General features: G+C 46.2%; 1 pseudogene; it reads right to left on the reverse strand.

Annotated features, from left to right (window-relative positions):
- Window positions 1-7,431: 7,431 nt before the first annotated feature.
- Window positions 7,432-11,807, reverse strand: LOC143393535 (GTP-binding protein Rheb pseudogene; annotated as a pseudogene).
- Window positions 11,808-13,128: the final 1,321 nt, after the last annotated feature.

Raw genomic sequence — 13,128 nt, forward strand, 5'->3', positions numbered from 1 at the left:
GAAAGGAGTCCCACACCACCCTAATGCCACAGTTGGAAAATTCCACACCTGCTTGACCTCGTGTGGCAGGTCATGGTCAAGCACAGGTACACTCACAGGATTGGATGACAGTGCATTCAGGCTAAGGTGTATGACACACAAGTGAATTTTGTGTTTAGACTTGTGTCCCATCTCCAAGGTAGTCGATTGTTTATGCAGATATTCCTAAATAAAAAATTCAAGATCCAAAACAATAGTGGTCCCAAACATTTCATACACAAGACAATTAACCTGTATTTGATGTCAAAAGTCATTTTTCAATGACTTCACTGTACTGCCGTTTAATGATTTTGCTATGTTGTGATAAGAGAGAAACAGTAAAGAATACAAGGTGTAGCTCAGAAATATAAGCCACTCATAAGATCCGTGAAGATCGAAATCACTTGTATATTCATTACAAATAAATATTCATCAATCAGAGTGCCAGGCTTTGGGCTGGGGCCACAGAGGCCCCGAGGTCACCACCCAGAGGCCAAGGTGCTCAGCCCAGAGGGCAGATGGACATGCAGCTGACTCAATTTTTGTGTCCCCTCAAAATTCCTATGTTGAAGCCTCGGACCCCTCAGTGATGGTCTGAGGAGCTGGGGTTTGGGAAGGTGAGAAGGTTTAATATGGTCATGAGGATGGGGCCCCTGTGATGGGATTAGTGGCTTATTCTTGTCTTCAGAAGAGACAGGAGAGCGAGCCCTGCCTCTGCGATAGAGGTGCAGCATGAAGGCTGGGGCCAGGATGCCAGCCTCGCTGGGCCTGGTGGTCCTGGATAACCAGCCTCCAGAACATAAGGCCTGTGTGTCCATGGCATTTTGTTACAGCAGCCTACACAGACTGAGACACACAGCCTCCAGCCAAGGTTGAGACAGGCACTGCCTGGAGGCCTATCAACGTGATGGGGAGGAAGAGACGCAGCAGCTGAGCTCACGGGCACACAGGCAGGCAGGCCCCGTGGGGACCATGGTGAGGTGGCCGAGAAGCCAGGGAAAGAGGGCAGGCGAAAACAGGGGGGCCCAGCCAGCAGAGCTGTAGATGCCTCCTCCTGGGGTTCCCCGGTAGAGCAGCATTATCTCTGAGAATTGGGAATCCTGCCCTGTGGGAAAGCTGCTCAACCTTTGATGGGGTGACACCTGGGGATGGCTTCTGGGTCTTCTCCCTCAATCTCTGTTCTGTCTCTGGGTTTTCTCATCCTTTTTCTTGGATTTAAATAGAGTGGATAAGCTGATATCTCCCAGATACAGATCTTCAGCAACTCCCAAGGACTTCTGCACCCCGACAGCTCCAAACTCCCCGGCATGCTGCCGGCTGGTGGTCCACGCCACCTCTGTCCCTGCTAGGCTTCCTGAATCCACCACCACTCCCGGCTTGCCTGGCCATTCCCCTGAGAGCCAGGATAACCCTAGACTCTGTGATTCATTAAAAGATAGAAAGCACCCCAACGGTTCACACTAACTTACGAGGAAAATCCAAGGTCCTCCACTATGGTGCCCAGGAGCCCAGAGGGCACAGGAGTTGCTCTCTGCTCAGCTGCTTCTACAGCTCCATCCAGGCTCCTGTGCCTCAGGGCACCCTGAGCTCTAGACAGCCAGGCGGGTTCTCCCCTGGGTGCTTCAGCAGGCTGCACCTTGCCCTGCAGTTCTCCTCTTACGGAGCCGCTCCCTGGACAGGCATTTTGGTCAAGCAGCCTCCCTGCGGTACATCACCATGACCCATGGCCGAGTTGGTTCTTCTGCTCCTCCTGCCACCATACTGCCCATGTGAGTCTCAGGGCCACTAGCATGTAGGTTCCCTGAGGGTGGTGGCATGCTCTAGGGCTGTCCCTCATGCCGGAATAACTGGGGTGCAGCTCTGTGCCTGGGACAAATGCAATCCTAAATAAATATTTTTTTTACCAAACAATTCCTTAAAAATATTTTCCCCAAGGACATACTTACCATCAGCCTGGTCTAATGGTAGTGTTCAGCCTGGGGATTATTAACTCTGTCAGCTAAGTAAAAAAAATTACATTTGCTTGTCTAAGACCCCTATCTTTAGGAAATATGTTTGGGGAGAAGAAATGCTGTTTTATCCTCTATTTAAATGCCATGGGTATTGAATAAACCTACTTAACTGCCTTGTCTGAATCACTCTCCTGAATTACTTATTCTTAATTAAGAGTTTTATTATTGAATGATAAAATCTCTTCACTGCATGGATAATGTGTTATCCTCTGCTTCCACCACTCAGGTCTGACCAGGAAAGAAGGCTCTGCATCATGGGTGTAGCTACGTCCCAGGTACTTCCGACAGCCTTTTCACGGCTGTGACTGAGAGACCTGACAGGAACCATTTTAAGAAGGAAAAGTTTATTTGGGGCTCACAGTTTCAGAGGACTTAGTCCTTAGACAGCTGGCTCCACTTCTTGGGGCTCAAGGTGAGGCAGGACATCGGGGCAGAGAGTGCGGTGGGGGAAAGCGGCTCACCTGATGATGAGAAAGCAGAGAGAGTTTCACTCACCAGAATCAAAATATCTACCCAAAGCCCCCCCCCCAGTGCCCACCTCCTCCAGCCACACCCTACCCACTTTCAGCCTCCACTTAGTTAATCCCATCAAGGGATTGATGTGCTCGTTGGTTAAGGCTCTGACAATCCAATCATCATCCTCTGAGCTCTCTTGCACTGTTTCCCATATGAGCTTTGGGGAGACACCTAATATCTAAGCCATAACACCAGGCAAGAATTTATTCGTATGATCAGCAGATCTCCGATTCTCCCCAGCTGACTGTGGGCCCTCCAGGGGTCATTGAGTTCAGTGAACAGAGAGCCATTGGACAGACTCTTGGTAAAGACACCTGCTGGACCTCCTCGGAGTTTTCTAGACTTATTTGGAGATGGAGCACTTTCATCTCAATGTCCTGCCTCTTGCAAGGTGAGGTGTGGGCAGTGCCTAGCCTCATGAGCATCACAGATCTCGGAAATCTTGATTTTTAAAAGTTTTTTTCTGCAATCCACGTGTACCTTCAAGATTCAGAAGCACCATGTCAGCATGGATCAGAGCAAGAACTAGCCACAGTGTTTAAGAAGTCTGGAAAAGGAGAAACAGGAAGAGAAGGTGGGACTCCATTAAGTCACTGGAAAGAAAGGGGGCTCACCCCAGCTCCATGCATACAGGGCCACCAGGGACCCAGTGCATCAGCTTCATGGGCCCTCCTCTCCAGGTCCTGGCAGCCACACCCGGAGTGCACTGTCCAGGTACAGGGGTGTCCACGCCTCCCGCTCCTCTCAGAACTCCTCCCACACCGCCCTTTGACGCCTTCCCCAAGGTTGTCCACACCCATAATCCATCATGGCACTGACTCACCTCAAGATCCCCAGTTTTAGCATGCCATCTGTTTTCTGCTGGAACTCCGACAATTGTGCCCCCTCTTGTGATTCCCCTTCTTATATAGCCACCTTGACCTGCACGCCAGTGGAAAGCTGCTATAAAGGAGCTGCTTATGATGAAACACGGGGGCCCATGGAAAGGGTCTCCATGTACCCAACAAAGCAACATTTTTTTCCCCAGAGTATTTTATTTTTGAAGTGGAGAAAGTCTGATTTTCATTGAACTACTTTGCTTCTTTAAGGGGTAATCACCCTCTGAAATACCATGTGGTCTTTAGCCCTTCCCACATTGATAGACTGGAGCTTATCTGATCTCTGCTCTGTGGACTCTGAGGCCTGCACACCTTGCCTGGTTCAGCTTGCACACGTGCTGGTGTGGCTCTGGGGACACCCTCACCATGCTCTTCTCTCCCAGATAACGTTGAACAGACGTCCTTTCCAAGACGTCTCCAACACTGTGCACTCCCATCCAAGGTGGGCAAGTCCCCCAACATTTAGAATCATCAAACTATTCCAATCTGACACATGATAAATGGAATCTCAGTCCTGTGTAATTTACATTTCCTGATTACTACAGAACTTGAGCATCTTTTCATAAATTTATGCCATTGGAATTTCCTCTTCTACTTATAATCTTCACTTGTTTTCTTTTTTATGGCTTGACTTCTCCATATAAATTTGCAGATATGCTTTATATATTTTGAATCATGATACCTTTTTATACATTGTGATTACTTTATCTTCCCTGGTAGGACGTATTCCTTATATTCTGTTCGCTGAGCTTTTTGGCTTAAGATTTCTTTTTAGGAGTTTGATGAAATAAAATTTGTCATTTTTCCCCCTTAAGATTATTATTGTTTTATTCCATCATGCAGTGGTTTAAAAAAAAAAAACACTCTCAATTCCAAAATCACAAAACATTTTCCTATAGTACTTTCTTTTAATTCTAAGTGTATTTTTAAGTTGCTGGATATTCATTGCTTCTTGAATTTATTTTTCTCTCTGGTAAGGAGCGTAGTATTAAGTGTATTGCATTTTTGTCTTTATGGTGGATACTCATTTCCCCTAAGCCACACATTGCATGTCCATTGTTCCGCTGGCTGTTATTAATTAGGAGTTCAAGGCTAATCTGTGACAATCCTGTTTCCCTTTGACTTATAGTTTGATGACCAGCTTACATTCCTGGTCAACACCCCTGCTTTGCCGGGAGATAGAGATCTGGCTCCTTCCATTTTGAATCCCACCCTCTTTGGACTCCTTCACATCTAATCACACAGGGTAAAGAAAATGTGAAAGATACCTGGGAACATCTGGGATGTCCGACCTGAAAACGCCACCCATCTCTTCCATCTACATCCCACTGGCTGGTCTCTAGACACAAGGAAAAATGGAGATGAAGCCTCCCTGTGTGCCCAGGAGAAAAAGGGGGTGACCTAGAGGGAGGTCACCTGGTTTGGTCTCTCTCTAATTACCAAGTACAACCTGTTCCTTTTATTGCACTCAATATATATCTCAATATATATTTGAATATATCAGTGTCATACTCTTTGCTGGCTTTTGTTTTATTTTGTTCTGTCTTGTTTTCTCCGTCAGGGTCTCTTATGTGCCTACGTCACTTGTCCTTCCTCTGTGGCATGCTGAGCAGCCCTCTACGTCAGTGTCTGTGTCCGTATGTCTCCTCCTGGTGCAGAGTCTTAAATTCATCACTTACCATGCGATGAATCTCTGCCATTGAAATTTTTAAAACATATATTACCTCTTAATGTCTGGTGGGGACAATTCACTTATTTTTAAATATTTTGGAATTTGTATTGTTTACTTTGCAAGTTTACTCATCTTGTTGAATTTGAAATTAATTTGTCATATACCCTGAAAACCACTACTGGAATTTTAATTGAATCGCATTCAACTATTAGTTTATATATTAAATGAGAGATGATCAACATCTTTTCAATATTGATTCTTCCATGTTCAATATCATGATTTTGGCGGTGCTCACATGACTGTATGCATTTTCTCAAAATAATACTTTTGAATGGTGAATTTTATAGAGCTGACCAAAGCAGCTGGTAGAGTTGAACACTCAGCTCATTTATTTTTGTTCTTTTTTTCCCTCTAATATGTGTTTTATCTATGAATCTACTTTCAAATTGTTTTAGTCAGCTTTTTCACTGCTGTGACTAAAAGACCAACCAGAGCCACTGTAGAGGAGGAAGAGTTTGTTTGAGGGCTCACGGTTTCAGAGGTCTCAATCCATAGATCACTGGCTCCGTTCTTTGGGACTTGAGGTGAGGCAGGACGTCACAGGGAGGAGTGAGGTGGAGGGAAGCAGCTCACGGGATCATCAGGAAGTAGAGAGGTCTCCACCTGCCAAATACAAATAAGCCCCAAAGCTACACCCCCAATGCCCCACCTCCTCCAGCCCCACCCACCTGCCTCCAGGTACCACTCAACTAATCCCCTGAGGGGGGATTGGGTTAAGGCTCTCATAATCCAACCATCTATCCCCTCAACCTTCTTGCACTGACTCACACATGAGCTTTTGGAGGACACCTCACATCCAAACTACACCCTGAATGTTCACAACTACAGTTGAACCCCTCAATGAAAAATCTCAATGAAAACATTCAGACATACCAAACATAGGTGGCGCTGTCATGAGCTCCCCATTTTTACGTCACCCAGATTTAACGATTATTAACATTTTACCACAGTTACTTCATCTAGTCTTCTTTGTTTGCCTTTAGTGAAATAATTGAAAGCAAATCGTTTCACTTTTAAACTAATTCCATAGACGGTTCTCAAAAATATGTACAATTCCTTCTATAACCAAAAGGCCCTTATGACACACGTCCCAGAATGGTTAGACTGAACGAGGTATCAGATCTTGGTCACACGCTCTCTCTTTTACTTTATTTATTTATTTGTGCTAGGATGAAACCCAGAGGAGCTTTACCACTGAGCCACATCCCCAGTCTTTTTCATTTTTTAAATTTTGGGACAAGGTCTCACTAAGTTGCTGAGGATGGCTGTGAACTTGTGATCTTCCTGCCTCAGCCTCTGAAATTGCTGGATTACACGTGTGTGCTGCCGTGCCACTTGGTTTCTCTTTCTAAATACTGAGCCTAAACTGTTCCTTTCATTACACTAATATGTATTTGAAAATACAGACGTCATATTCTTTGTTGGGATTACTTTGGCTTTCCTCCTATTAGTTTCCCCCCTTTTTTTTCTTAGTCATTTTTTCCTTTTTTTTGGATAGGCATTTTGTAAATTCCACAGGGCCACCCGTGGATCTTAACACCCATATTGAACTTATCTTCTGGAAAAATAACTACCTCCCTTTCTGTGCACTTTACGTGAGATGGAAGCCTCTTGTCTCCTCTTGCCTGTCTTCCAGCTCTCATGGAATTTCTTTCCTGGGACTGAGCTTCAGGTTACTGTGAGATTAATCATTAAGCTACTATTTAGTACTGCCCCTGCTCTCCATGTCCACAGCTGCTCTCTGTGGCCTGCAGTTAGCTAGATGGTCACGTCAGCCAGCGTGTTCCATGGCTGCTTTGTCAAACATACGGACTGGCATCCCCCGTGATTGAGTGGCATTGCCCTTGCTCCTCTCTGCCAGGCCGCTTCCTCAAAGTGCAAGGGAAACCTTAAGCCTCAGTGACCACTTGTCCTCCAAACTGATTGTCCTTGGAGTAAAATGTGTGGCTTAATCAAATATTACACAAATCAACTGAACAGGAGTGCCACAGCAAGGAGAGTTGTTTCCCTGAAGAAAACATGGAATGTTCTGAGAACAGCCTTGGTCACACCGTATTGGAAGATATAATTTTGCTTGAATTTTGAACGTGGAAGTGAACTCATTTGGACAGAGTCAGAGTTTAACATTCTCTGGCAGCAGTGGGGGTTTCTGACCCCAATGACATCTTTCAGGTTAACAGAAGGAAAAAGAAGCATTGTTCATCCTAAATAACAATGGGCAGTTTGCTTCTTCAGGTAGAATATATTCCCCATGTCCTCAGTTTTTGCAGTAGAATTATTGCATCACAGATCATGAAGACTTTCCTTGGGACACTGTCCCATCAATTTTTTTCTGCCTCCAAAGTTATCCTTCTGAAAACATCAGCAGCCGTCTGGTTTTCCCTAGCAGAAGATACCCAAAGAGCTCCATCCCAAGATGCTGCCAAAGCCTTCCCTCCTTCCGGACCCATCGGCCTTTCCCCACGCAGGGCTCTTTGATTTCCCACCAACTAACAGACATTTGCCCCTCCCCCCCCCCACATTCGACAACTTGTCATTGGGTGACTTTAATCACTTCAAAACTTTTGATTGCTGTAACAAAATGCACAAGAAGATGACCATTAACATCTATGGAGTATGTCTGAGAAAATACGGAATGTTCATTCTGCCCCACTGTGTCTACAAGTTGAAGATGATATTCTTGTCCATTCTTGTCCACTGTGATCAACTTTGTGAAAGTGATTTCTGTGGATGGATCATAAGAGTCAACAAATTAGCTTTGGACAAACTGAATCATCAATGGGGACTTCCCTTCCACAGCTCTTTATCTACCCAGTTCTCCCCCAGTGGTGACTGGAAGCCCAGCGTGCCCAGGCAATGATACCGCGAAAGCTCCCCTCTCATTCCTCACCGTCTGGAGAAGGAGCCAGGGCAGGGGGTGCTTATTTAGAGTTAAAAATACACCTCTGCTGGGGCTTGGGGGCCAGAATGGGCACTCTGATTTAACTTTCTTACCTTGAACATGTTCCAAGTTTTTCTTCTTCTGTGATGGCCTGAAACTTCCCAATGTATTTCTTCATAGGCAAGTTTGTCACTCAGCAAACTTTGTAAACCTGATTTGTTTGATTGTGGGTTGTTTTTGTTTTGTTTTCAATTTAGCAAATCTTACCCATCAGTTTTCAAAAATGATGCTCTTCAGCGTTGATGCTGCACACCTCTTTCCTTTCTTTTTCCATGTCTTTTTACCCATTTATGTTGCATTTTGGATACTTCTCTCACCTTAGTCTCACAGTAACTATTTCATGCTCTTGTCCAATTCACCCACGGCAGACGCTTCTGCCCTAATTATCTGTTCGCTTTTAAGATCTCCAGTTGCTTCTCTCCTGTGAATGCACACACTTGCTTCTTTCCCCTCCCTCCCTTCCTCCCTCCCTCCCCTTCTCTCTCTCTCTCTCTCTCTCTCTCTCTCTCTCTCTCTCTCTCTCTCTCTCTTTGTTTCTTTCCTTCTTTCCTTCAACAGTGCTTTGGTAAAACTCAGAGCCTCATACTTGATAGACAAGCTCCTACTTTCTTTTTGCCACCGTCTTCTCTTTTTGTAGTTGCTATTCTGCCTTTTCTCTCGGTGAAAATGTACTTGCTAAGTGTGTTTGTCTGATAAAAATTTAGTCATCCAAAGATGACTTTTATCCTCTGTGGTTGAAATCATGATGCTTTCAGATCCTACAAATAAATAAGTTCTGGTGCTTATTGAGTGCATCCCATGTGCCATTCAATGTAAAGTGGCCCAAACTCCTGGCTAGTCAACTGAAGGGTTTCCCAGGACGTGGACCTTTCAGTACTAAAGCAGGAAATGTCCCACAGGTCCCCCGTGTGAGCTCTGGTTATGTCCGCTATGAATCCTGACTGCCACTTGACTTCCTGTCCTGACCCACAGCTTCTTATCATTCTACCTTAGCCTGTGGTTTTGTTCTCTTGGTTGTCTGTGACTCATCTTGCCCCTTGATTGATAACCCAACTTTGGCATCTTTTCTTGGTGTCATCCAGAAATTCCTCTGGGGAGGGTGGTGATTCATGTTCGAATTGCTCCTGTTATACTGCCAGGAGCACCTTCTCCACCTCATTCCAGGCCCTGTCTTCATTTCCTGATTAGCCTCCTGCTGGGGTGTGGGGGTGGCAGACACAAACTCTGAAGTGCTTGCAAATGTTCTGAATCATTTTTCTAATCAGCGCAGTTAGTATGCGTACACACTAGGAACTCACAGACAGGACGGGGCATCGAGTTGGAAACGTGGCCTCCGTTCACATCTGACAGAGCCTAGATTTTTAGACCCAAGTGTGCTGGTCAAAGTTGAATATTCACATTCCGTTAATGGCTCTTACAAATTACTTTTCTAATTAAGAGTCTTCTTATTACAGATGCAGTCTGTCACTGCAAGCGTGATGCCCGACCATATTCCTGTCTTTCTTTCACGTTGTCCAGATGTTGTTTACAAAGATGTGTTTCCTTAAGGTTCCACGGGGCCATCCCTCCCTGCAGTCCTCCAGCCACAAGTCCCCAGCCAGTCAGTGGCCACTCTGTGAGTCACTGAGTACAGGGGAGCCTTTGGGGGGAGGGGTCTCAACTTAGCATGACTTCTTTTTCTAGACTGAATGAGCCGGTTGTTATTAATCTATAGCTATGGAAGAATTTCTCTGTGTCAATTGATCTGTCTTGTTCTCTCTTTGGACAAAGACTGAGGAGAATTGCTACCTGTGAAGTAGAGCCCTCCACTCCTAGGCACAAAAGTCAGGACACACCATCACTGTTGCTAGAAACCCTCATGTCATGGAGACAAGGGGAATTGCTGTGACTCTTAGTTGGAAGGGGCACACGGAACTCACGGTGGTGTCTGTGTACAAGAACTCAGATGTGACAAAAAGGATTTCCACTCTCTTTTCTTTTCTTCTCCAATTAGAGTCCACAGGAACATTCACCAGCTTGTCCCTTGTCTCCTGTTCCCACCCTTGTGGCCTGCTGCTGGTACCATGCCAGCCCTCTTCAACACACCTCTGTGGGATAGACTAATGAAACCTCCAGATTGCCGTCCCTTGACATGAGGCTCTTTGTGTCCTTCCCACTCCTTTAGATCTCTTGGCCCCTATAATATACACTAGTCCTTGACTGGAAAGAATCTTCCTACAGGAAGAAGGAAATGGGTGAGGGATGCTGCTTGGATTCTTGGGAGGTAGTCACAGAGTGGCGATGTCTGTGAATATTCCTCTACTAATGCTATGTGTCCTATGAAACAATAACACCTGCTACTTAATTAACATTTGCTGTGTTTATTATGGCAAGCACTATCACGTTTTCATGTTTTCCCTAAATGGTCCAGTGAATCTGACTAGGTCTTACTATGGCCATTGTCTTAGTGTGTTCAGGATGCTATAATAAAATACCAGAGACCAGTATCTTACTAACAGAAATTTATTAAGGAGGTTCAGGAGGCTGAGAAGCTCAAGATCAAGGGACCAGTAGGTTCTGTGACTAGAGGGGGCCCATTTCCTGGTTCATAGATGGTGACATGGGATGTGTGCTCCTGGGTATAAGAAGCAGGGCAGCCCTCTAGAGTCTCTTTTCTATAAGGATATTAGTTCTATTCATGAGCCTTCACCTCATGACTGATCACCTCCCAAGGACCCTGCCTCCAAATATGATTAAAAATTGTCAACATATGAATTTCGGGACACCCAGGCACTCAGACCGGTGCCCACATTGTCATGTAGGAAGCAGCACCCATGGAGGTGAACAGCTCTCCCAGGTCCACACAGTTGTTCCTTTGAATCAAAGTTGCACTTAAATTGCTCCTTTAGCCTTCTGAGGGGACAGCACCTATTCAGACTGTGTTCCCCCAAAGAACCCTGTGAGCTGAACCAACTCAGGTCCTTGGAAAGCAATGAGGTTGAATGAGGTTTCCGGTTTGTTTCGAGGAACAGTCTTTATCCACCTTGTGTAAATACGTATCTAAAGTCTTCCAAGTTCCAGGCAGCACCCTCATTTGTGGGCAGGGATTGGATGCTGGAGGGACGCTGGTAAGCAGGGAGGTGCTGGGGTTTGGTGGCCGGCAGTCCTGGGTTCTCTCTTCCCCTCTTGTGTTGTGACTTTTGGTTCCACCTTATAAGTGCCAAGTAGATCAAACTCGCCCAGGGTTGTTACCGAATCGGGACATGGATGGAAACGGCTTAGCCCAGGGCCACAGCAGTTGGGTTCCCGTTGTTTCTATTTCCCTCGCCTCTTGTCCCTGGTAGTGCTGGGAGCTGCTTCTCCACTGGGAAGAAAGAAGACTGGCTTTCTGATCACAGGCTGCATTTAATTTCTATAATGGGATAATGGGTGAAATGTGGCCCCAAGAATATTTGTGACACAGAGACGGAGTCCCATGTAACCTTGAACCTGTGCTCCGATAGCAAAACGATGGCAGGAAGTCATCCAGGGCACTTCCTGGAGCCCCACGGATTCCTCCTGTCCTCTTGATCCAACAGTCTGTCTTCCTGAGCTGACTTGTCCGAGGCCTCAGAGCAGGCTGTGGCAGGGTCAGACCAACACTTTCTTCTGCAGGATGCTTTGTCTCCTACTCTGATGAGGCTGTCGCTGTCCTCTGAGAGCCCAAACGCTGAGGCCAGTGTGTCCGACATCGGCGCCGTGAGTGGGGTTTTCCCAGAGGTCGCAGAGGCTCTCGCCTGGAGACACAGACCATGCAGGTGGAGGACCTGCAAGCAAAAATCTCATCACATATTGGGCTCAGAAAGGGTCAGATAGACTCACTGGACCAGCTGGGTCACATACCCCTCTCTGACTCCAGCCTGAATTTCTCCAGAATTCTGAGAAAGTTTCTCAACTGGTCATAAGTACCAAGCAACTATGAGACCCAAGTAAACATGCAGAGAGAGCAACACAGGCCCCAAAGGCTCTTCTGGTGGCTTAGGAGACAGAGAGAGGGAGCGTTTCAAATCTTGACTCGTGAGCATTTCAAATCTGGGTCCACATGTATCCTTGCAATAAAATTCCGGGATGAGTCAAGAAAAGTCAGCCCACTTTAGACATCTCAGAGGGATGTCATACAATATGCAGATTGGCAACATAAATGGTGGAGGGTACCGAAAGCCATCTAGACCAAGGGGCATCCTCAGTAGGGGCTTCCCAGAGGAGCAGGCTCTGCAGGAAAGGGACATCTGCTGGAATCCCAAGCCAGCCACTGCTGGAGACGCTTAGGGACAGGAGGGTCTGCTTACTTCCACTTCTCCTGCCTTTGGCCAACTCCTTTTCTAGTGGTGCCTCTTCTAAGCAGCAAATAAGTGAGAGAACCAGAGCAGGACAGGGCTGGGAGGGGAGGTCTGGGGTCACAGGCAAGGCCACAGCTGGGCTGAAGGAGTTTGCTCTAGAATCTAAGTATTTACTGTGGCCGAGAGGAATCAGGGCATTGGAGAGAGTGTGGCTCTCCTTTGTCACCTTTCTGCGAGCCGGGAAAGAAGAAAAGTGGTGGGCAGCCAGTTCTTCTCTGTGACATTGAGCTAAGCATTGTCTAAATTCTGGCCAGCATGTCTTATTTTTATTTCAGATATCGTGGATCACCTGCAGGGCTCTCCGGTGGCGCGCACCTGCTGAACACATGAAGGAAGTCAGACTTATGACCTCCATTTCACCAACGAACAAATACAGCAACGCTCCGAAAGCATAGTCCTGAGAGTTATCTCTGGTCACACAACGCTTCTGAGCCCCAGGCCCATGTTCTTTTCAAGAGCCACAAAACCAAGACACTCTGAAAGAGCATGGGAGCTTGGTGCCACTTGTGGGCCCCGCCCTATGCCCTCAGGGACCCTCCACAACAGCAGTAAACAACCAGATAGAAAAAAAAATTAAAAACAGCAAAAAGGAAAAGAGCAGTAACAACAGCAGACCAGGCTTTGCATTTTGACTTAGGATAAAAACTAACTTCAGCACATGGTCCAAAGGTGC

Source organism: Callospermophilus lateralis, chromosome 3, assembly GCF_048772815.1.
Source record: "Callospermophilus lateralis isolate mCalLat2 chromosome 3, mCalLat2.hap1, whole genome shotgun sequence".
NCBI lineage: Eukaryota > Metazoa > Chordata > Mammalia > Rodentia > Sciuridae > Callospermophilus > Callospermophilus lateralis.